Source organism: Diceros bicornis, chromosome 15, assembly GCF_020826845.1.
Source record: "Diceros bicornis minor isolate mBicDic1 chromosome 15, mDicBic1.mat.cur, whole genome shotgun sequence".
NCBI lineage: Eukaryota > Metazoa > Chordata > Mammalia > Perissodactyla > Rhinocerotidae > Diceros > Diceros bicornis.
In genome coordinates this window covers 4,139,840-4,163,556 of record NC_080754.1, presented here as the reverse complement: position 1 = coordinate 4,163,556, position 23,717 = coordinate 4,139,840, and the positions used below count along the sequence as shown (strand labels likewise).

The window sequence follows — 23,717 nt, the reverse complement described above, 5'->3', positions numbered from 1 at the left end:
TTTATCCTTACAACAACTGCATGAAGTGAGTGCATCCTTTCCCCAGTTTACAGATGAAGGAATTGAGGGACAAAGGAGTTATAAGAAGTCAAGAAGTTCACAAATCTAGTAATTGTTAGAGCCAAGATTCAAGCGAGCCAGTCTGACTCCCCTGTCTACTTGTTTAACTCCAACACTGTACCGCTGCTGCCCACTTTTGCTTTGTATATTTCAAGACCGTGTTATCAGATACACACAAGCTTACGCATGCTATGACTAGTTATAGAATTATTCCTTCTAGTGTGCATTGACCTTTATTTCCATCAGTGCTTTTTGCCTTTAATTCTATTTTGTACAATATTAATCTTACCATATCAGTGTCCTTTGGGTTAGCATTTGACTGATTTTGTTTTTCCTTTTTTAAAAACATTCTGTGTCATTTTTGCCCTCTGCTGGTTTGGATCCCATGCGCTGTATTTCTTTGTTTTCAGTTGTTACCTTCACTATTTTAACATATATATTTAACCATCATTTTTTCTAACAAAGTTGACTATTTTGCCTTCCTTCACAACACCTGGACCTTAACTCACTTTAAGTATCCATTAAAATCCCACAGTATTTTTATTTTTGCAAAGCATTTGTTTTTCCTTTGTAAAACTTGAGATAAAGTCATTTAGATATTTTTGAAACAATTATATTTATTAGAATCTGTGTTATCATTTGGTTTTGCTATCTCTTTCCTTCCTTGTAAGTTTACTTTTCTGCTTGCTGAAGAATCTCTTTTCAGCATTTTTTTGAATTAGGAATCTGTGGTGGGGCTGGCCTGGTGGCATAGTGGTTAAGTTCGCACGGTCATCTTCGGCCAGAGGTTCTCCGGTTCAGATCCCGGGTGTGGACCAAGGCACAGCTCGTCAAGGCATGCTGTGGCGGCGTCCCATATAAAGTAGAGGAAGATGGGCACAGATGTTAGCCCAGGGCTAATCTTCCTCAGCAAAAAAAAAAAAAAAAAGAACCTGTGGTAAATTTTGAAAGTCCTTGAATATTTGAATATGTCTTTATTTTGTTCTCACTGTTGAAAAATAGTTAAGCTCTCAAATGCGCACATGCACACATGGGTGCACACACATCCTCATTTAACCCTCACAACAATACTATTTTATTGATGAGAAAACTGAGGTGGAGCAAAGTTAAATATCTCCCCAAAGCAATGTAAAGGCATAATATAAAGTAGAAAGTTTTTTTTGTTTTTTTTTTTTTTTTTAATTGATATTTTAATGGTTTCTAACATTGTGAAATTTTGGGTTGTACATTTTTGTTTGTCCATCACCCCATATATGACTCCCTTCACCCCTTGTGCCCACCCCCCACCCCCACTTCCCGGGTAACCACAGTCCAGTTTTCTCTGTCCATGTGTTGGTTTATATTCCACATATGAGTGAGATCATACAGTGTTTGTCTTTCTCTTTCTGGCTTATTTCACTTAACATAATACGCTCCAGGCCCATCCATGTTGTTGCAAGTGGGACGATTTTGTCTTTTTTTATGGCTGAGTAGTATTCCATTGTATATATATACCACATTTTCTTGATCCAATCATCAGTCGAGGGACACTTAGGTTGCTTCCACTTCTTGGCTATGGTGAATAATGCTGCAATGAACATAGGGGTGCATAAGCCTCTTTGGATTGTTGATTTCAGGTGCGTTGGATAGATTCCCAGTAGTGGGATGGCTGGATCATAGGGCATCTCCATTTTTAATTCTTTGAGGAATCTCCATACCGTTTTCCATAGAGGCTGCACCAATTTGCATTCCCACCAGCTGTGTATGAGGGTTCCTGTTTCTCCACATCCTCTCCAACATTTGTTGTTTTTTGTCTTGGTGATTATAGCCATTCTAACGGGCATGAGGTGGTATCTTAGTGTTGTTTTGATTTGCATTTCCCTGATGATTAGTGATGTTGAGCATCATTTCATGTGCCTATTGGCCATCTGTATATCTTCCTTGGAGAAGTGTCTGTTCATTTCCTCTGCCCATTTTTTGATCGGGTTGTTTGTTTTTTTGTTGTTCAATTGTGTGAGTTTAAAGTAGAAAGTTTTGAACAAAGTTGTTGATGTTTTATCTTTCCTACTCCTTTGAAAGCTAATTGAGAATAAAGACTCTGTATTTTATATAACAGAGACTTAGCAAATGTTTGAATGATTGAATGGGCTTCCATTTCCACAAATGAATTTATAACACATAGAAAAATATAAATTAACAATTTTATAGGTTGTTCATAATAATGAGTTTACATTCTCTTTCTGACTGCTACACACTCAAGGGAAGATATCCCATTTGTTTTTGCATCTTTATTACTTATGCAATGCCTGGTACATGGGAAGTGTTCAAAAAATAATGTAATTTTGGTACGAGTACTTCATATGTAATTCAAAAAACATATCTAAACTGTATATAAAGATTGACATTTTACTGCCAATCGTGTTAGTATTCTTAATGATTATCTAATGTAATGTGTATTTTTATCATTTTTCTTAATGGTGGTATAAAATCATAACATAAAATTTGCCATGATAAGCATTTTTAACTGCAGAGTCCAGTAGTCTTGAGCATATTCACACTGTTGTGTAATGGATCTCCAGGACTTTTTCATCTCTCAAAACGGAAACTCCGTACCCATTAAACAACTCCCCATTCCCCATCCCCCACCCCGTCCCTGGAAACCACCATTTTACTTTGTGTTTTTATGAATTTGACTGCTTTAGATACCTCTTTATCATTTTTTGACTGCTCAGTTTTATTAAACGTTTTGGGTAGTGCTGGTGGAAAAGGTACATCAGGGGACATATGCTTTGTCATGGACACATGCTACTCTCTTCCTCACACACACTCATGAGAAAAAGAAAGAGGGGTAATCATTCCTTGTAGAAACCTGCCACCTAATATCAAGCTAAGAGGAACCCTCCCTTGGGTTACAATTAAAAAGTGGTCTTCTCTTCAAAACATGAATCACAGCCTAAAGACCATATGAGAGAATTCCTGTACTCCCTCTCTCCCTAGCTTTTATTTCTCTTGGGAGGAGGTTGGATACAGAAGCATTGTTGGACTGTTAAGATTCTTTCCCCCTTGGGGATCTTTTCAAAAAGGCAAGTTGGAAAAACTTCAAATTTTCCCCAATAGCTGAGTGAAGGCCAAATTAAATATAAACTAATTAGTTTTATTCTCTATTTTGATTGCTCCATTTGTATTTTTTGAGGTCGAAATAGCTTTGCTTAGTCATAAACAGATTCTACTTTGCAAACCCCAGTTTAAATCTCCAAGTGCTCAAAAAGCTTCACACTGCGGATTAAGAAAATACCCAGGTGGCTCTGAGCGGCCATGAAAGGATTTAGGTTTAGGAGTCAAACATTGTCTTTTGGGAGCCCCTACATGGCACTTGAAAAAAGCACCCTACTGGTTTGGTTCAATCCCTCCTTAGAGTCAGGTCTTCTAGAAATCCACATGTATTACCTTGGGATGCAGCTTCAGTCATGAAAGTAAAAATGTAGCTATGAAGGGTCTATGGGGCTTGTGTCTCTGGGTCCATAGTTGAAAACAACCTTCTGCTCTTGTTTTTCCTTTATTTTATCATTTCTGGCATAAACAGGTTTCAAGGGATTTTTTTTTTCTTATTTATTCGTCCAATATATATTTAGTAAATGCCTACTGTGGTCAGCACCTCTGTTAGGAAGTATGCCAGGCGCTGTGAAGATGCGTAACGTCCCTGCCTTCACGAGACTTCATGAAGTTTATTTGATCAACTTGATCACCATGTGATTTAGGGACTCAAACACATTAGATTGAATGGATTCTAAAAGCCACCTAGGCCATTCCTCTACCTAAAGAAAGGATTTAACGAAAGCTGTTCCAACAAATTTAGTTATTTGTCATGCCTGAAGGTCTTCAGAGAGGGAATTTCTCCAACACTCAAATCAGAGTCAATATTCTTGTATGTAATAAAAATATATATGTAGAATGTTTCTCACGCAAACCAAGGTAGAGATAGCTATGGTAGTAGCATTGCTAGACAAGATACAGGATGCCCAGTTAAATTTGAATTTTAATATAAGTAGGACCCAAATATTGTATGAGACATATTTATGCTAAGAACTTATTTGTTGTTTATCTGAAATTCAAATTTAACTAAGCATCCTTTAATTTTATTTGCTAAATCTGATAACTGTATGTGGTAGAGAAAGAAGGAAGATCAGGCAAAAATTATTTGAAGTATTTAATTAATTAATTAATGATAGAACAAATAAAATAATTCAGTGGGGGTCAAACACTAATGACTTGGATTATGGCACCATCAGCAATGTACTTACTTTGTAATCCCCTTCTGGCCAATCTGCATAGGGATGACATTGGGATAGGCTATGCATTATTAGTCCTCACATTTTCATTAAAAAGAAACAAACGATTCAGGCTACTTACTGTTAGAAGAGCCTTATGTTTTAATGATGGCCCCTTTGGGGGCTCATATGTCTCCGTATATGTCCACTGCTCTACCCCGTGAGAGTAGGCAATTGCACAATGGAGTCCACATGGTGCACTACTGGACTTTTTTATCATAAATTTTTGTCATGCTATTTTTTCATCAGTTCCATTGGAGCATGCAGAAACTTTCCTAATATCTCTCTGGTTTAAGTTGTGTCTTTGAGTTCTACCAAAATGTGAAGTGGTGGATGTGTAGAGAACAGAAATACCTGCACTGTAAGCTCTGGCAGCAGAGACCAGGCCTCTTTTGCCGACCACCATCAACCAAGTGTCCGGCACACTACTCTCTAAATATTATTGGATGATATTAAAAGAATTCTATCTTGGGGCTGATCCAGTGGTGTAGTGGTTGAGTAAGCACGCTCCATTTTGGTGGCTCGGGGTTCACAGGTTCAGATCCCGGGTGCGGACCTACACACTGCTCATCAAGCAATCCTGTGGTGGTGTCCCACATACAAAATAGAGAGAGATTGGCACAGATGTTAGCTCAGGGCCAATCTTCCTCACCAAAAAAAAAAAAAGAAAAAAAGAAAAAGAATTGTATCTCCAAATATCTTATGCCCTTCACTCCAACTAGAAAAATACAAATTCTATGACTTTCGTAAAGGACCTCCATTTATTTTTATGTATGTAAAAGACGTCAGGAAAAAAATACATATATATAATATGCTTTGCCCGTGTTGAGATCTTTCATTAGTCAAAATAAGAAGATCGGTAATATTTTTTATTAATTTCCTCAAAAAAATGTATATACCAAGTATTTTGTATTATCTCTCTAGATAAAAATGTAAATATTTCATTAAAGTATAATTTACATATTTGATTACAATACTTCTCAAGATAACAAGAAGTCCAAATCGGGCCTGTAATATTGTTAAAAGATAAACTGAGGTATATCAAAAATTTAAGAGTTTATTTGAGTAAAAATCAATTCCAGTTGGGCAGTGCCAAACTGGAAATGGTTAGGAGCACTTGGCTGACAGGAGCTGGGGAAAGATTTATAGAGAAGGTGCAGAAACAAAGGAAATTATTGGAATGACTGCAGCTCAAAGCCTCGTTAGCTGTTTATGATTGGTTCTAGGCTTAGATTTTGGTTTGCTTACGGGGGTGGCCCCCGTATTAGAGCTGCCTGAGTCTGGCCTCCTTCTTCCATTAATTTAACAATATCTTGCTTCTTCATTAAAACATCTTAGTATTCATTACCAAGGGTATTACATAAAAAGGGTGATTTTGCCCTATCAATCCGAAATGGAATCAATGACTGTTCTAGGTAGCAAGTTCTTCTAGATCATTTACACAACACCGTCACTGTTTTAAATGAAGGAATGGGCACCCAGAGAGATGAAGTAGCTCGTTCCAGATCACACAGGCAGAATGTGATTAAAACTCGAACCTGTTTATCTTCATTCTGAGTCTTTTGTTCTTTTCACTACATCTTTATGTTTTTCTTTGAAATTCAAGACTTTTTTGGCTTAAATACTAATATAACGTAAATATGTTCAGAAATGACAGAGAGCAAAGGTGAAAATTCTGACATTTCCTGTTTTTATATTAGCTTTTAAAAGTTTGCATTAGGGCCGGCCCCGTGGCTTGGCGGTTAAGTGCGCGCGCTCCACTGCTGGTGGCCCAGGTTCGGATCCCGGGCGAGCACCGGATCCCGGGCGAGCACCGACGCGCCGCTTCTCCGGCCATGCTGAGGCCGCGTCCCACATGCAGCAACTAGAATGGATGTGCAACTACGACATACAACTATCTACCGGGGCTTTGGGGCAAAAATAAATAAATAAAATCTTTAAAAAAAATAAAAGTTTGCGTTAGTATTCTTTCTTTTTTTTTTTCTTTTTAGCAACTCACATGATGGACTTGAAGGAAGCATTTACCTTCTTACAAGGTAGAAACAGCTCCTTCTTCCTTTGAATTGTCTTGGACGTTACCTAAATGGCTGTCATGCAATGAGAACAACACAGGTTCTCGATCTGACACGCTGATAGGGTTACCATCTGAGTTTCCTCTGGAAAGTCTGAGAATAAAATGTCTAGACTGATTTTCAATCCAGAAGCTCCGACTTCAAGGATCTTGGGGCAGTCACAGCAGCCTGAGGAGATGGAATTAGCCCAGCTGGGGCATGCATTGTCACGCTGTGTCCATCAGATTATAGACAAATTCCAGCTTTTTCTCTCTCCTGCCAGAATGAGAATCAACTCATTTTTCCCATGCCACCTTCTCACCAAAACCTTTTTCCTTTTTCAGTTTCTTTCTGGTCCTGTCTTGGTTCTAGCTTCAATCAAATTTCTTCCCTTTTCTTCTCTTGCTGAATTTTTGGTTAGATTTCAGAATATAACTATTCTTTATAACTTCATTTTCTTTTTAACCCTGAATGGGAAAATCACACTAGATACTTATCTTTGACTGATGAATTCCTTCATGCCACAGACATGTACTAAGCACTCATTGCACACAATATACACAACAAATGAGAGGTGGAGGTCACTGTTGCACAACCTCAGCTGGCACCACTCACGCAGCAGTCCCGCCAGAAGTCCGGAGGAGAACTTATGCATCTGTTCTCCTGAAGTTGGCTTTGATCTTCCTGCTCTCTGAGTACTAACTCAGGGAGCCTTGCTATTATTAAACAGAGCATTATTAAGTAACCCTGCTGGTCAGGTGGCCAAAGTGGAGCCTTTACATTTTATAATGGCTGCCTGTCTAAGAACCAGAATGGTATGGACATGGATACCCCCTCTGGCATTAGAGCTATACTTATCATGCCCTGGGTGACAGCTTGTGGGCTATACCTAGAAAGCAGTAGCCCAGGCCAACTTAACAATGAAGGAAGCAGCCTATACCAGCAACCATGAAGCACAAACCATAGCGAAAGGCGGGTATATCTAGTTAGGGTGGGATCCGACCATGAGGTGAGGGGCTCCTCTAGTGGAGAATGGGAAATACAGAAAATCTCTTGACCTGGGAGACATGCAAAGACATAAAAAGACAGTGCCATCTGGGGCCACCAAGGAGTTCAAGGGAGATTCCTAAATCTCTTGATTTCATCTACTTCTATTTTTACCCACTCTGCAGGAGTCCCAGCCACCATGACCTCTGGACTATAGCAACAAAATCCTAGTTGGTCTCTCTTCTCTACCTCCGGTCTTTTCTCCATCTTGTAGCCAAAGTGATTCTTAAACAAACCAGCAGCACACAAGTTTGATGGTGTAACACATACTCCTTATCCTCCTTCAAATCTTCCCATTTTAAGGTAAAGCAAAATTCCCAAGAGGTCCTCCATGGTGGAATTGTTTACGCTACATTTGCAGCCTCACTTTCCACTGACTCTCCTGTTCTCTCCAGTCTCATCATCAAACTGGCCTCCGTTCAGGCCCTACTACATACAAAACTTCTTCCTGACACAGAGTATTTCCATAAAGGGTTCCTTTGGCTAGAATCCTTCTTCCTCCCATCTTGACTAGTCCACTCCTACTCAACCACCAGTGTCAGCTCAAGTTTATCTTCCTTGGGGAAGCTTTTTGCAACTCCGTGGCTAGTCAAGGTTTTCACTCTCCTCTCCTTGATAGCATTTACCATGACTATAATTTTACTTCTCTTGATGTGAATTTGAGAAATGCCTGTCACCCCTACTAGACCACAATGTCCATGAGGGCAAGAATAGCTTTTTGGGGAACATTTGCGTTCCATGTGCCCAGCACAGAGCTTGGCACATAGTGGCCAATTTTTATGTATCTATTGAATGGATGAGACATGGGACCTGCCTGCTTCTGACTGTTTCTTTTAATGGACTGTTGTGTGCTTTTAGTACTCGGCACTCAAAGGCTCTTGGATCTCCAGGTTTCCAGGTAAGGGATCAACCCAAATAAGGTGGGAATTCTATGAAGTAGAGGGCTCTGCACCCCGGGTGGACTCTGACCCCAAACTGATGACAGGAGTAGCCAACCTTCCTATCACCATAGTTTCCCTCACAGACTTCAAGTTTGAAAAGATTTCTGTGTGCCACCAAGCTCACCACACGTAGTAAGTCATAATTCGTTTGTCTTCTGTTTTTTTCCAAGACACAAAAGGTTCACCAGCTGGAGCTGTTAGTTAGCGTAAGATTACAACGTTAGTTTACTATGTTGATATTCTTGCAAACCAAAACAATGATGTGAAAATATCTGACTCGTGAGACTTTAAATTTTATTAGAAATAACTCAGGGCTTTTATTTTTGTGTTTTGAGGGCTGCTAGAAATCTAGTGCCCTCAGGTGGGGAACCACTGCACTGAATCCCATAGAGACAGGACAGGAGACGCGGGGTGGGGAGACTTTCCTCTCTGTTCTGCTATTGCTGGGTCCCTCTGACAAGATTGTGACCTGCGATATTTAGTAACAGAGACTACAGTTTGCCAAGTCATTAGTGTAAGGCTGCAGATGGACAGGATGTTTTAGGCAGAAGCCCCAGCTGAGGAAGGAGCAGACAGTGGTCCATGCCTTCAGTAAGAAGACTTTTTCAAAACCGCAGCATGGCCAAGCTTACCCTCTTCTTAGTTGTAAACTGGTATTGCAATGGGAAGGTTACATTTAGTAATAATTCCAGACATACGTGGCCGGTCTCTTCAAGCCAAATGAGTGTTTAGATAATAGAGGGAACAGAAGGTCAGGCTCAGGCCTGCCAAGGCTTGACAGCGATGCGTGTTTTCAGGGAAAGAAACAGTGATTTCCTTTATTCCGCCTTGAGACAATATCTTTGAGGTCTTACTTACCATAAAACAATAGCATATCATCTGCATGGAACACGAGGAAATAATTAAAACCTGACTCTAACTTACATTACAGCAGTTGGGTGAAGACAAATGAAATTTTATATATAAAAGTACTTTGAGCTTCTAGGAGGAAGGCTCTAATACAAAACCTAAAGAATGCTCACTCTAGGTGTTTCTATAAATAAAAATTACATTTAAATCAATATGCTCCCTTTTCATGAAATCCTAAGCTAATTCTAGCTGGAAATTGAGCAGATTCAATGCCATCAGGGAAATGTTGCTATTGGTAATCTCTAAAACGCTAGTGTGACAGGTAGGCATAAAAATCTTGAGCTGACTATGGTGAAAACTGAGACTGTGGCTGTGGTTCATTTAAGGTGAGTCAACAGTAGAATTCTTCTGTGCAGATCCTTTTTGAATTAAGTGAAAAATAGTGCTATTATACTTGTCTCCAAAACGACCTCTAATACCATTCTCCTGCATCATTCCAGCTACACTCGCCACTAAATTGCTCTTTAAAACCACTAAACTGCAGTTCTGTCTAAAGGTTAATGATGCAAACCCATAACATAACATAACATAACATCCATAAACAAACGGTTTCAGAAAGGGGAGGATAAGTCTTAAACATCAAGCAGAAATAGTATTTACAATGTTATTGTAAGTACATGGAGCACAAGCAACAAACAACAGCTCTTCACTTTTTAGTGAGACCAATTGAGGAAGAGCCGTGTCATGACTCAGAACTGACTTCACCTTTACTCTGATACTTAGACCTTGGTGATGGTGCCAGCACTCTTTATGATGTTTGTCTACCTGCAGCTTTGGATGGAGTGTCCTGAACTAGCCCTTCCTTATTCTTTGGGAAATGGAAATGGAGGGAGTGAGAGAGTGGGAAGGAACCCCCTCAATTCAGATCACACTGAGCCTGGACCTCCAGAACAGGATCCAACGCGGGATTTCCTTCTGGCCAGGGGACTAATGAGCCAGGAGGGAAACGAGAAGCCCGAGGAGCCTGCAGCGTCTGGCATCTGTGCCAGCTCTCTCCAACCACAGCATTTCCAGTGGTTGGGGGGTACCTGGGCGCCATAGTCTGGAATGTAAAATGAAGAGTTACCAGCCTCATTGCTGCTCCTTGGAAATATTCCTGGTTGGACTTTCTGAATATCAATGACAGAAAATAATCAGCCAGAAGGCCATTATTAAAGCATGTGCCACTTTCCAAACAGTGTGAGGCTTAGTGGCCAAAATAAAAGATTTTTCTTCTTAGTCCCTGCCTGCCAGAAAGAGAGATCACTGAGGTTCATGAGCAAGAGGCTATGTGAACCCCTGTTTTTCCTAATTTGTATGGAAGCCCCTTCTACCGTATGAGTGAGGACGGAAGGGAACTAAGAAATGACAAGAAGACCTCCCTGAAGTCAAAACGTATCTAATGCAAATGACCAGAAAAAAGGAAAGGAAGGACAGGGACTCTGTTTATGATCAGCTAGGATGTACTTCCCAGGCCTTCAGCAGCGCTCCGGCCACATACAGCCTTTTTGGGTGTGTGCATAAGTAGGGGGTTAGTTTAGGAAGGAAACAGAAGCTTACCTGTTCCCTGGCGATTTACATGAGTGAATAACCCAAAACAAACCTACAATTTAAAAAAATAGCCAAAAGCCACATTCACATTTGTCTGGGAATTCATGTTGGAGAACGGCCTTTTGGAATTGTAACAATGAAATGCTAACATTTTGATCACGTTAATCATCATTCATAAATCTTGAACAATTTTGCCAAAATAAATATATTTGCTTTGGGTTAAAATGTACCCATTTTGTACTTTGAAATACTGTTTTCCTTTTTTCAAAAAGCCAGATAATCAGCACACAGGAATTTGAACACAACAAAGTGTACCCTGGGCTTCTTGTCCAAAACTATTTGATATTTAAAATGATGGGTTTCATTTTGCCTCCCAGATTTAACAAATATCAACACATTGCCGTATTTGCTTCTTTCTTAAAAGAAATAAAATGTGTAGCTGTTGCTGATGCTCCCTCTGCATGTCCTTCCCCTCCCTCTTTTCCTAAAGAAAACCACTAGGCCACTGATTCTGGCCACTGCCAGGGGATGCGCGCTGTGCCCTGCCGGACCAGCCGTGCAATGGGGCAACCCAGCCACCGCATAGACAGTGCCCGCCTTTGTCTCTGACCAGTCACTGTGGGTGTTTGTGTTTTTACACGATATTCAGTATGCGTTCAGTGCTTTAAAATGTTTACAAAGACACAAATCTGTGCATATCCTTCTACATCTTGCATTATTTTTAATTACAGTAGAGTTGGTGATTGCCTGACCGCTAACTATTCCCTCCCTATTCCTTGCTAACAGAGCCCCAATTTTGTTGAAGTTTCCATTCCTTAGGAAAGGAGAACCTGTCCCCATGTCAAGGGTAAATACCAGTTAGTATAAACAATCATGGTAATCTTATTCCTTCCAAATGAGTAGACAATGCAGGGCTGTGTGACATAACTCCGGTCAATGAGACAAGCAGAATCCTGCTGGGAGGCTTCTGGGAAACATTTCTTATTCCTGAAAGAAAAGGCTTCATCTTCTGCTGGATGCTGTCATATCTGAATGTGGGACCTAGAACTGTGCAGCCTTCTTGCCACTTTGAGGAAGCTGGCCTGAAGATATGTCCACATAATGACGGTGGCAGAGCAGAAATATGGGCAAAATAGGAAGAAGGTGTATTAACCAATCTTCAGGCTGTCCTGCCTCAGGCCTCTTTTTATATGAGCTAATGCATTTCTTTCTTATAAGCCATATTGGTCATACTTTTGTTACTTTCAGTAAAAAGCATCTGCTTTTTTCAATGTTGGGAAATGCATATTTTCTTTAATCTTTTTAATTGCTGAATAGTTCCACTGTATGAATATTTATCCATTCCCCTGTTAATGGACATTTAAACCACTTTAAGTGTTTGCTATTACTAACAATGTTGCAGCAAGCATCCCTGCATGTGTCTCTTTATGCATATTGTATGAGTGGAATTGTTGGTTGCATACGTAGGCTATGTACATCTTCACCTGTTTTACATATTTCAAAATTGTTCTCCAAAGAACTTGAAACAATTTATGCCTGCAGCAGTGTACATGAGCATCTCTTTCCCAACATCATTACCTTTTCAGACTTTTAAATTTGGGCATTTTCAGACTTTTAAATTTTGCCTTCATGTTGAGATGCTGTCTTCTTGTTGCTTTCATTTGCGTTTCCTTGTTTTCAAATGAGGTTGAGAAATTTTAACATATTTTTTAGCCTTTGAGGTTCCATTTAAGTCATTTATTCATTTTTCCATCAGATTGTTTGTTTTTCGTTGGTTTTAAGAATTATTTTAATAGTCTAGACTTTAATGCTTTATTAGTTATAAGCACTATAAATATCTTCTCCAGTGTATTACTTGTCTTTGATTTATGGTATCTTTTGTGACACAGGCATTTTATACTTGAATGTAGTCAAATTTATTGATTTTTTAAAATTATGACTTGAGGTTTTCATGTCTTCTTTAAAAATTCTTTCCTAACTGAGGTCATAATGACATGACCCTAAATTTTCTTAAATATTGGAAAGTTTTGCTTTTCACATTCAGATTTTTGATATATCTCGTCATCTTTGTTTCGCTCCTGTCTTTAATGAAGTGGAGACGTCTAGGGTTTCTTATTGTCTACGTTAGTTGTATCAGTTAACGTACAATCATAAAACAGAAACCACGCTAGGTATTTCAAGGAAGGGAATGTAATATAGAGAATTGATTACACAGGTGTTGAAGGAGTGAAAGGCAAAAGAGGAACACTTTTTTTTAACTCAGAGGTAACTTAAGGAAGCAGATACCAGCCTTAGGTCTGGGAGGAGAGGAGGAAGGAGTTGGAGCTGCCAGATCCTAGAAACTCAGGAATCCCCTGCATGGTACTTGCTTAGACCTTTAAGAAAGGAACCCCACCTGGCTCCTGCTGGGACCTGGGATGCGCATGATGAGGCTGGCTCTGGGAGTGTTGGAAGAATGAGAAACTGGAGTGAATTACCCCTGCTGGGCTGAACTGCTGCTGCCTGAGTGAGTTGCTCTGCTGGGGCAATGCTAACAGGAACACAAGATAAAAGAATGAAGTTCTCTCCTCTTCCTGCATGCCAACCTGCCTCTATCATGTCCCATTGGCAGAACCTAAGGGGAAGCCAGGTAACAAAGGAATCTGGAAAATGTAGATTGCATTTGTCCAGTTGTAGCTTTACCTAGCAGAGCATAAAAGGGTGGATTTGAATCCAAGAGACAACATAGGTAAATAAATAAGCCACTAGTAGTGTCCACCGGGGGCTATATGCACCCAAGGGCACATGCAACCTGATTCATTGGAGTGGAAGAGGAAAAGAAAGTCAAGTTTGCTAATATTCAACAAGACTCTTTAATTTAAAGTTTTCACACTGGTGCCCCCACTCAATCTGTGTAAGCATTGTTGAATTTAATGATAAGCCAAACACTTTTACCAAAAGACCTGTATTCCAAAGTTGACTTTTGATAAGATAAGTTATTGTTGGTAGTATGCTACCTTGTGGATATTTTCTTAAACATAAACACCTTTAATTGGACCCTTCAAGGTAAAGGTAACATTTTAGCAACAAGTGAGAAACAGCTTTTCAAAAGAAGCCTCTTATATAAAGAGAATTCGGGGAGAATATTTCTATTATTGTGTTACTTTGTTGGCAAAATTGATATCTATCAAAAGTTTCATCTCCTCAAATAATAATCTCGAAATTAGAATGTTCTAGTCTAAACATTTCCAAATGAAAGATTCTAGTGTATTTTAAATCTATTTGCTAAAAATATAAAAATAGACTACTTTCTCATTTTTCAGGAACAATGGATTGACATTAGAGAATATGGAACTTGACTAGCTGAATTTTATCAAAAACCATTCGTAATTGGTGGATGAGACTAAAAATGAATCTCAAGACTTAATAAATGCAACCAATGACACACTTTTTCCATTTGGACCTATGGGTTATTGTTAGTTATCTTTTTAAAACTAAAGCAGCTCTTAGAACCAAACGTAGAATAAGCTGAACCTAAAACCAGATTTTTGAATCACTATAGCATAACTATTGTAAACTGAGATTTTAAAACAAGAAAGAATATTTGCTTTCAACAACGATAAAAAAAAACGTTACATGAAAGCAAAACACTTTCATGTTGTTAGTAAATAAAATAATATAAAATATTATTCATTTCACTTTTTTCTTATTTTTAATTTCTCTTGTTTATAATTTAAATTTAAACATATTAGTTTAGTAATATGTAGATATAATTTATGACCAAATAAATATACTATAGGGGGTCTGTGTGAGCAAATCTGTCTATTTTCAATCTAATGAGGCATGTAGTAAGATGCATAAGCAAAAACATTTGGAGAGAACTGTTAAAAGGTAAACTGAGGCATATTAAAATGTTAAGAGTTTCTTAGAGCAAAAATCGATTTGAATCGGACAGTATCCAATCTAGCAGATATAAGGGAGTTCTGAGGAGCTGTATGAAATGAAAGACTTTTATAGACAGAAAGGAGCAGGAACAAGGAGGTTAAACCAGACAAAACAGCGGGTTGGCTACCGTAAGGGCACTTTCCTTTGGCAGGTGGCAGGGGTCTCGCAGATCATCTCACTAGTGCTGATCTGGTGATTCCTGCTTGGCGTGTTTAAGATTCCATTTCTGGGAAAGCCGAAATGTGATCAAGTCTTAGTTTGGTAATGTGGGCCTAGCATTAATGACTCCGTTTTGGGCCTCTTGTCTTATTTTTAACATTACTCATTTAAGCAGTTGTGGTGTTATACTTGTTTTAACTCCTAAATCCAAACTATGTAATATCCAAAGTGATATTCCAAAATATTATGTAGACTAAGAGTTTGAAAGCTTCTATTTCCTAAAAAGTTACAACATGCAACATATGTTTCAATTACTTTATGACTGAATACTCTAGAACTTTTTATAGCATAAAGTGCTTTGATGAATAAGTGACTGAATTCCATCCACTAGTCAGTCATCCTCTATAAAATCAGTCGCAGTCTATATGGTTTTCTGCATTTCTCTTTTATATATATGCATAATTAGTTCACAGAGACTACGTAACTTTCTGAAATCAAACCCCAATCCATTAGCACAATGTGTATTCGACCTCATACATGTTCATGTTTCCCAATTTGTTGCATTTTTCTTCGTTTTTTTTCCCCCCTTTTCTCCCCAAAGCCACAGTAGATAGTTGTATGTCACAGTTGCACATCCTTCTAGTTGCTGTATGTGGGACGCCGCCTCAACAGGACAAGTGGTGTGTCGGTGCGCGCCTGGGATCCCAACCTGGGCCGCCAGTAGCGGAGCACGCACACTTAACTGCTAAGCCACGGGCTGGCCCCATGCATTTTTCTTCTGAAGTTGCTGTACAGTCACGAGCGAGTCACTATTTAGGCTTCCATCTCCTCATTCGAGCAACAAAGGGGTTGGCATAGATATCAAAGGACTCTTTCAAACCTCAGATTTTTGATACTACATAGAAAACTAATCTAGAATGGGGCTTTTCAAACTATTTCATTAAATTTCGGAATTCCAGTGAGCTGAGTTTCAGAGTTCTCGTGGCCGGCATCCAGGGCCTGCCTTAGATGTGTGGACTTGCTCCTGCTCCAGCTGCAAAGACGCTCCAAAGCAAGACTCCACCACGGTTGTGCTGCTGGGGGACAGGACAGGACCTCCCCAGACTCACCTCTGGTCTTGAGGCGTTGTTTCCAAGACGTCCTCTGGGGCAGGCAGCTTTTACACCTACCCTGTGCACTGCAACTTGTGCTTGCTCCCATCAGCTTCATCTGCAGACTATTTTGTTAATCAGCTTGCCTCTTTCTTCCACCGGCCTGGCACTGCCTCTGCTTTTGAGGCTTGTACATATGAAGGGTATGGATCTGGTCTTCCTTTCTGTCTTTCTCCTCAGACTAACAACACCCCTAAGGGTTCCTTGAAAGAAAAAATCACACGGCCGTTTGGGGTGTGTTTGTTTTGTGTCTGTTCCACGAGCAGCCGGCACTGCCCCAATCCAGCAATGGGAGTTTGGAGTCTAAGGCATGAAAAACAGCCCGTAAGAATTTCAGAGACTCGTAAAGTTTGTAAACTAATGATCTAGGCCTTTCATTTTCTTTGGAAAGGTGGCAACCCAAAGTTGCACGGAGCCAAAAGGAATTTTTAAGACCCAAGAAAATGCCTTTATTTAGACTTTCATTCCTTGAAATGTTAGACAACTTGCCACTCTGCAATAAAAAAATTAAAAATCAAAAAGGCCTCTGTGTATGGGATGAAATGGCCTTGAGAGGGGCAAGAATAAGACAGTCTGATCCGTGATGGGGGTAGAATGCCATGGCTGGGGGCCACAGCAGACAGCAGCTGCTGAAGGGGAGGTGGGGTTGATGGGGACAGGGCCAAAAAGACAAAAGAGAAACAGCTCACTGGGGAGTGGTTGCAAGTCCTTTGCTGTGTACTACAGTGGAAAAACCCAGAAGCACCAAGAGCTCAGGAGACAGACAGACTCAGAAATCTATAAAAGAAACACAGAGGAGCCAAGCAGAGCCAGGCTCCCGGTCAGCCCAGGTGATGAACCATGATCTGCCCCCAAACATCTCACCCCACTGCTTGGGTCCTGAAATGTCTGCTATCAGTCACTCATTTGGGTGGTGACATCTCTACAGTGCAAATGCTAGAAATTATATTAACTCAAAGAGAAGAAAGAAAGGAAGTTTTTGACAGAAAAACATGGATTCATTTTTCAATTTCTTTGCTACTCTGGAATCCGAGAGTGAAGTCCTAGGAGAATCGAGTACAGGAAGGTGTATTTTAATGGAGCCACCCAGTCATTTGCTAAAATATAACCTTATTTAATTCTGTTAACGTCACCTATCACTCTCTGATAGCTTTTGTTTTTTCTCATTTTATTTTTGTCTTTTATTCTTGACTCCTTCCATCAGTGTCCACAAACACAGAAGTACGTCTCTTCACCACCCTATACCCAGTGCCTGGCACGTGGTAAGCTCTGAAGAAATACTTGTTAAATGACTGATGAGTGAGTGAATGAGCGAGTGAATGATGTAAGGAAAGAATAACGTGGGGAAAGATCCAGAGATGTGTGTTTGTGTATGTCTGAAAGAACGGAGCTCAGGTAAGGTGCTGGGAACATGGGCAGAGGAGAAAAATGAGGAGTTTGGACAAACTTGTTGGTTTGGTACCTAAACTCAGAACAGAAGGAGGGTTATCAAAAATAAATTTCCCATTTTCCCCAATATTGGCCCTGGAAATAAATGTACTCACTATGCCCTAATCTGGACTATTCCTAGATCTCAGAACTACTGACAGACCTGTGGAATAAGGCATGGGCAGTGTCGCTTCTGTATTTGTCCTGGGCCTCTACCAAAAATATCCCATGTGCTTTGTAAGAAATGTGACAGAACTGGGTGCTCTGAAATGCCTGCTTTTAGTTTACAGAAATAAACGTTTTGCTCACCTCCATGGTGGTCCTTATTAAGCAAGCGCAAGCATTCGAGTCTAGTGAAACCCTGTATGTGCGCCTTGGTCGTGCTATTTGTGACTGACTCCAAAGTTCCTGTGTAGAAAACAGATGCAAAGAACCCTTGAGAATTTTAAAATTTAGTAATAATTTCATCATTTAATTCATTCCTCGAGGTAATGAGAAAAACAAAACTGGTTTGGGAATAATTTGACTTGCTTATGTTACTTTCAAAGAGCTGGGGTCTGATGAAGAGGTACAGATAACGTAAACAGCCCTGAGTGTTCCCAACCTTCTATAGCTATACAGTTGTCTGGTTCATCGCTGTGTTTTCTTTATCTCTCTCCCCCTCCCCCCACCCCGCACCATTTCTTTTGTTTTGTTTTTATTTTGTCTTGTACACTGGAAGGAAGAAATCCGGGACTGCCCAAAAGCAGGATGAAGACCCAACACACACCCCCCATTTTATTTTTAAGGGAAATTCTGTGTGTTCCTGTCCATACTATTTCCTCTGCAGAATTTAATCTTTACTATTTCTGTGTTTCAAGGCTAATCAGTCACTACCTAATTTTAAGTGGCATAATCATCCAGGAATGTTTCCTAATAGTTCATGGAGGAAAAATTTAAGAAAGGAGGAGAGAATATTTATAGATTTGTGAAGGCAAGGTAAAGAAAACAAGAGGACATCGTTGGACACTGCATTTTCTGCTTTATGAAAGTTGTCAGGTAACATCTCAAGGCTAAGGGCCAAACTCTCTTTTTTTGTGTCTTGTCATCACATTTCCCAGGGTTGTCATAAGTGTATTTACTACACTCTGAAAAGGTCAAGGGTCTCCAACCATGTGTATCATACACTGTGTGAGATACATGTTCCTTCTTGGGAGACGAGAGAAGCCTTCCTTATTTGAAGGCTCATGACTGGTTCTAGTATTTCAAAAGGCACTACACCAGAAAGTCTTCACCAGACTGGGTACAAGTTCTGGAAATTAGAATAGGAAGTACTATGTTCTTTCTGTTTATACTTCTAATTGTATATTGATATATACCTAGAAGGAATATATTTTAGGGTATAACTGTCAAGTGAGAAATTTCCTGGAATGAATTAGTTATTAAAAATAATTCTCTTCAAAAATATTTTGTTCATTCCATGGCAGTGCCACCAGACACTGTATCAAGCAGTGTCGCTGTTGCTCAATCTACTGGAACTGTGTCAGTCCCTACCATACTTGACCTAAGAACCTCTGTTGACACGGTTGTTTATTACCTGAGTCCTGATGTACTCTCTTGCCTGTGCTTCAGGACCACCATTCTCTATTCTGCCTCTTTTTCCTTTACTGGCTGCTCCTTTGCTGGAGATGAGCCTCCCCTGGTGGGTCCTCCCCATCTTCCTGGCCTCTATGACTTGAATGCCTCAGGGGTCAGTCCTCGACACATTATCTCTTCTTTATTTCACTCACTCTATTTCATTCACTCTCTGTTTTCACCTAAATGATATCCTTCAGTCTCAGGAGTTTGAATACACCAATGTCTCCTAAATTTGTATCTACCTGCCTGATTTCTCCCCTGAGCTCCAGGCTCTAATATCCAGCTGACTCCTCGACAGATCTCCTTAAATGGCTAATATACGTCTCAAACTTACCATGTCTAAAACAGAACTCATGATTTCTCCTAATACAGCTCCCAAATCTGTCCCTGCCCACAGCTTCCTTATCTCAGTAAATACCACTCCATCCTTCTACTTACTACAGGCAAAAACCTTAGAGTCATCCTTGACTCCCCTCTTTCTCTCATGCCCCACATTCAACCCATCAGCAAATTCTACCAATGCTGCCCTTTGATTGCTCCCGCCTGGTTCAAGCCTTCATCATTGCTCACCTGCATTCTACCAATTGCATTCATACGAGTTCCATTGTCCCCACACCTGGCCCATACTGGGTTTGACACAGAGTGCCTGAGTGATACTTTTTAAAAACTAGGTCAGAGTGTATTTTCCTCTCTTCAAACCTCATTACTGGCTTCCGATCTCAGCATGAAGTCCAAATCCCTTGTTGTGACAATGACCATCCAAACCCAATGTAGGTTTGGTTCTCTGCTGCCTCTCTGCGCCATCTCCAATCTCATCCTCCTCCGGTCTCCCCTCTCCCTCCCAGCTTCTGAGGCCCTCTCCCTCTGCTCCAGGTGGACTTGCTTCCTCTCACATTTGGGAACACATCAGGATGGTTCCACGTTACGACCTTTGCCCTGGGGTTCCTTGCACTGGAATGCTTTTCTGCTAGATATCCACGTGGCTCCCTTCATCATTTCCTTCAAGTCTCTTTTCAGATGTTACCTTATCAGAAAGGCAATCCTTTCTGCCTGTTCAAAAGTAGCACAGACCTCCCATATCCCTCTCATTATCTATGCCCCTTAGTTTGCTTCATTTTTTTCATTGAATTTATCATCACCTGTGCATAGATTTTTTTATTTGCTTATATCCTGTCTCCCCTCACTAAAAGACAAAAATAAAGGGTATAACACCATGAGAGCAGGAACTGAATTTGTTTTGTCCATTGCTCTAACCCCAATGTTAAAACAACCTGGCACATCCCTGGCTCTCAAAAAATATTTAGGGAGTTGAATTGTAATGGACCATATATAAAATATATATTTAAGAAATTTCAAATTATAAAAAAAGGTGAATTTTAAAATTCCGAGTAAGTTTATAATTAACCAAACTCTGTTGGTGGTTAATAATTCATATATCAAATAATTTATGACTTTAGAGTGAAAAAAAAAATACTGACATCCATTTTCAGCATGGAGAGATTAGGGTTCAAATTTTGATTCTGCCTTTTACCAGCTGGTTAACACTTTTGGCAAGTTACTTGTTTTCTTAGATCCTCAGTTTTCTAAAATGCTAAAACAGATGAGAATGTTGACCTTGGTTGTGAAGGTTAGTCATATTCATTACAACTTGGCATGGAATAGACGGCATTAGCAGCAGCAGAAGTGACAGTAATAGTTTCTCCCTAAGTCACAGAGTAGGCAAGGCCTTCTCCTCTAGAAAATAAGCATTACAAGTTTCAGCAAGACATGCAAATAGGCTTCCCCAGGATCCCTGCCTGGACTGAGGCCTAAAATAAACAGAGATGAGGAGGAGAACAGCATGATGCCAAGACCACTGAGGCCACTCCAGTGCTGGAACCCTCTGCAGACATGAGCCTCGTTCTGCACTAGCCTAGGATCCCACTCTAGACCACCCCTTTGCAGAGAGTACTCAGGCAATGCCAGAGGGGATGGAGATGGATTCGGAAATCTCAGGGGCGAGCAAGAACTGGCCCCATCCTCTAGTACCTCTCACCAGCTTGGATTCTACTCAGTGAACATTAGCTGACTGATGGAATACATGGAATGTAGTGTCAACATGTGTGAAATAGTGGCTTTGCCGTATATAACCAGAGTGGTCAGGAAAAGCTCCCTTCTAGTAAACATATAAAAACAAAAGATGCATGATTTTTCTTATGGTTAGTACTTACTTTTCCTTTATTTCACTTATCATCATTGCTTCCCATCTTGGTCCCTCATTCTTTTCCTTTAAATTCCCATTCCATCATGAAGGGCAGAAGGCTGCAGCCCAGTTCTTGGCCAAAGTACATCTTTTAGAATGTGTATTTTTCCTCTGTTAGACAGATAGAAACATTGGAAGGTCATATGTCTCAAACAAAGAAAAATAGAGATCCTTAGCTATAGTCAAAAAGAAAATGCTCCTCACTTCTCTTGACCTTTTCTTTTCCCTGGGACAAAGGACCAGTCTTAGTCAACAAGTGTATCTGCTCTAAGCGAAAGGCCAGAGGAGTTCCAAGGTAACGTTATAAAACTCCAACTGTTCAGGGAGAGAGGGCAGAGACATAGGTGTGTGTGGTTTGATTTGATTTTAGATGGGGCTTGGGTGTCTAGGGGGGAGGCAGTCATTGGGCAGAGCTCAAGGAACCATTTCATCAAGTATAAATAATCCTGGCAAGAGTCACAAGAACTCCCTGGAAGGGCTCACCACTGCCGCCTGCCACCCCAAAGCCAAATCCTTTTTTTTAATAAAAAAAATACACAACTGTGATTATAGAGTTATGACTTATACAGCGAGTCTTCATCCAGCAGTTTTACCTACTGAGCCAGTCATCACAGGGCCAAAAATGTTCCGACTTCAGGGCGATGTGTAATATTGCCTTAGGCCTCACAGGACTGCCCAGGATCACCCTCATCCAGGAGCCAGACCAAACTTCACCTGGCCAGAATCACACAAGAATTAATGGTTTTTAAGAGAAGGTCACTGGCAGGACCTTAGGAAATGAGATCCCAAGACGTGGAACTAATTGTCTGACAGAAGAGACTTCACATAGGGAAAGAGGTACTTCCTCGTCTGGCGAGTAGGATATGTGGAGGGAACAGAGCCCAGGAATGCACAAATGTTTTTGAAAGTCCTTTATGTGGTTTGAGTTAGGTGAAAGAGTTTTTTGTCTCCCATCACTTAGGATTAAATAAATTTCTACATAAATTTTATTTATTTTTTTTCTTCAAAGAGGTTTTGTGTATTGACTGGAACTTTGTACCAAGAGAAAATGAAAGCAGCACATATGGAAAATTCTCTTCAATTTTTTAGTTAAAATGGGTCGCAAGGGCCTCTTTCACTAATGGACGCATGAGTATTTGCTTGTTTGTACTATATTCTATTAGGTACTTTAGTGACAAAAAGAAACCTGGTTTTTCATTTAGGATGTTGAAGTTACTAACTAGATGGCAAGCTTCTTGAAGGTAGGGCACCCATCTTCTGGCTTTCTCTAACTCTTATACTACCCATCACAATGTATGGACACACTAGACACCCAGCATGTCTTCCATGAAATAGATTGGCTAGTTAAGTACATTAAATCAATGTATACAAAATCTGACGTTCTGCTAACATACTGATTCACAAAAGGAAGAAGGAAAAGCTCTCTTTATTCATTCTTTTTTTTTTCTTTTTTTCAGCAGAGGCGTCTAGAGTATCTCCTCTGTGCCAGGCATTGTGGTTAGGCTGGGGCTGGGATATAAGCAAGGATGACACATTTTGTGCCTTGAAGAGTATAGCGTCTGATGTGGGGTAGAGATGAATAGGGAGATGAGTGGAGAAGTAATATATAATTACCCCAAATTATAGTGCAGTATAAGGATGAGCATAGAGATATCAAGAAAATGCTGAGGACTTCAAAAGGCTTTGCCTAAAGAAGACAGGAAAATATTCATAAAGAATTTACCTTAGACAGCTCTTGGAAGAGTATTGCAAGTGTGTACACACTTAGCAAGGACCCTCTTATCTGCTCTGTTTCCTTTCCCATCAGTTTCACCCTCTATCTTCTTTATGGAAATTGGCAAAGGAGAGCCAGGAAAGGCAGCAGCTGTACCACACTTAGGAATTGGTCATAATGTATTCGTAGACTCCTGAGATCAAATAGCCCAGGATACTACCATTTTTTGAGACTTCAAATATATTAAAAAATTTAAAAATACCAATGTTTCCCAAATTGTGGAATATTTTAAAAAATTTAATAAACTAATCTTTTAATGCAAAAATATTATGCAACATAATTGCAATACTCATAAGAAAATTGTAAGATTTATTATGAATATTTATCTATAGTATGCTCCAGAAAACGAGGCCCCGTAATGAGTACAAGTGCAACATTCAATCACGAGTATATTTTCATCTTCGTTTTGAGATTACCCAGAAGTCTAAGTTTCACATGCCTTCATGAATATGGGGCCTGGGTCACATGGCCTTCTTGAGCCATCATTGTGATAATTCCAAGTTTTACAGAAGAGACCTAGCGTGGCAGTTTGGAGAAAATTACTTTAAGGCAGGTATTCAAGTATAAATATGATGCC

The 23,717-nt window shown here is 39.9% G+C and overlaps 1 long non-coding RNA gene across 1 annotated transcript in view; it reads right to left on the bottom strand.

Annotated features, from left to right (window-relative positions):
* The window catches only part of LOC131414662 (uncharacterized), a 55,983-nt gene that overhangs the window by 31,477 nt on the left and 789 nt on the right, over nucleotides 1–23,717 (bottom strand). The gene's annotated exons all lie outside the window — the stretch shown is intronic.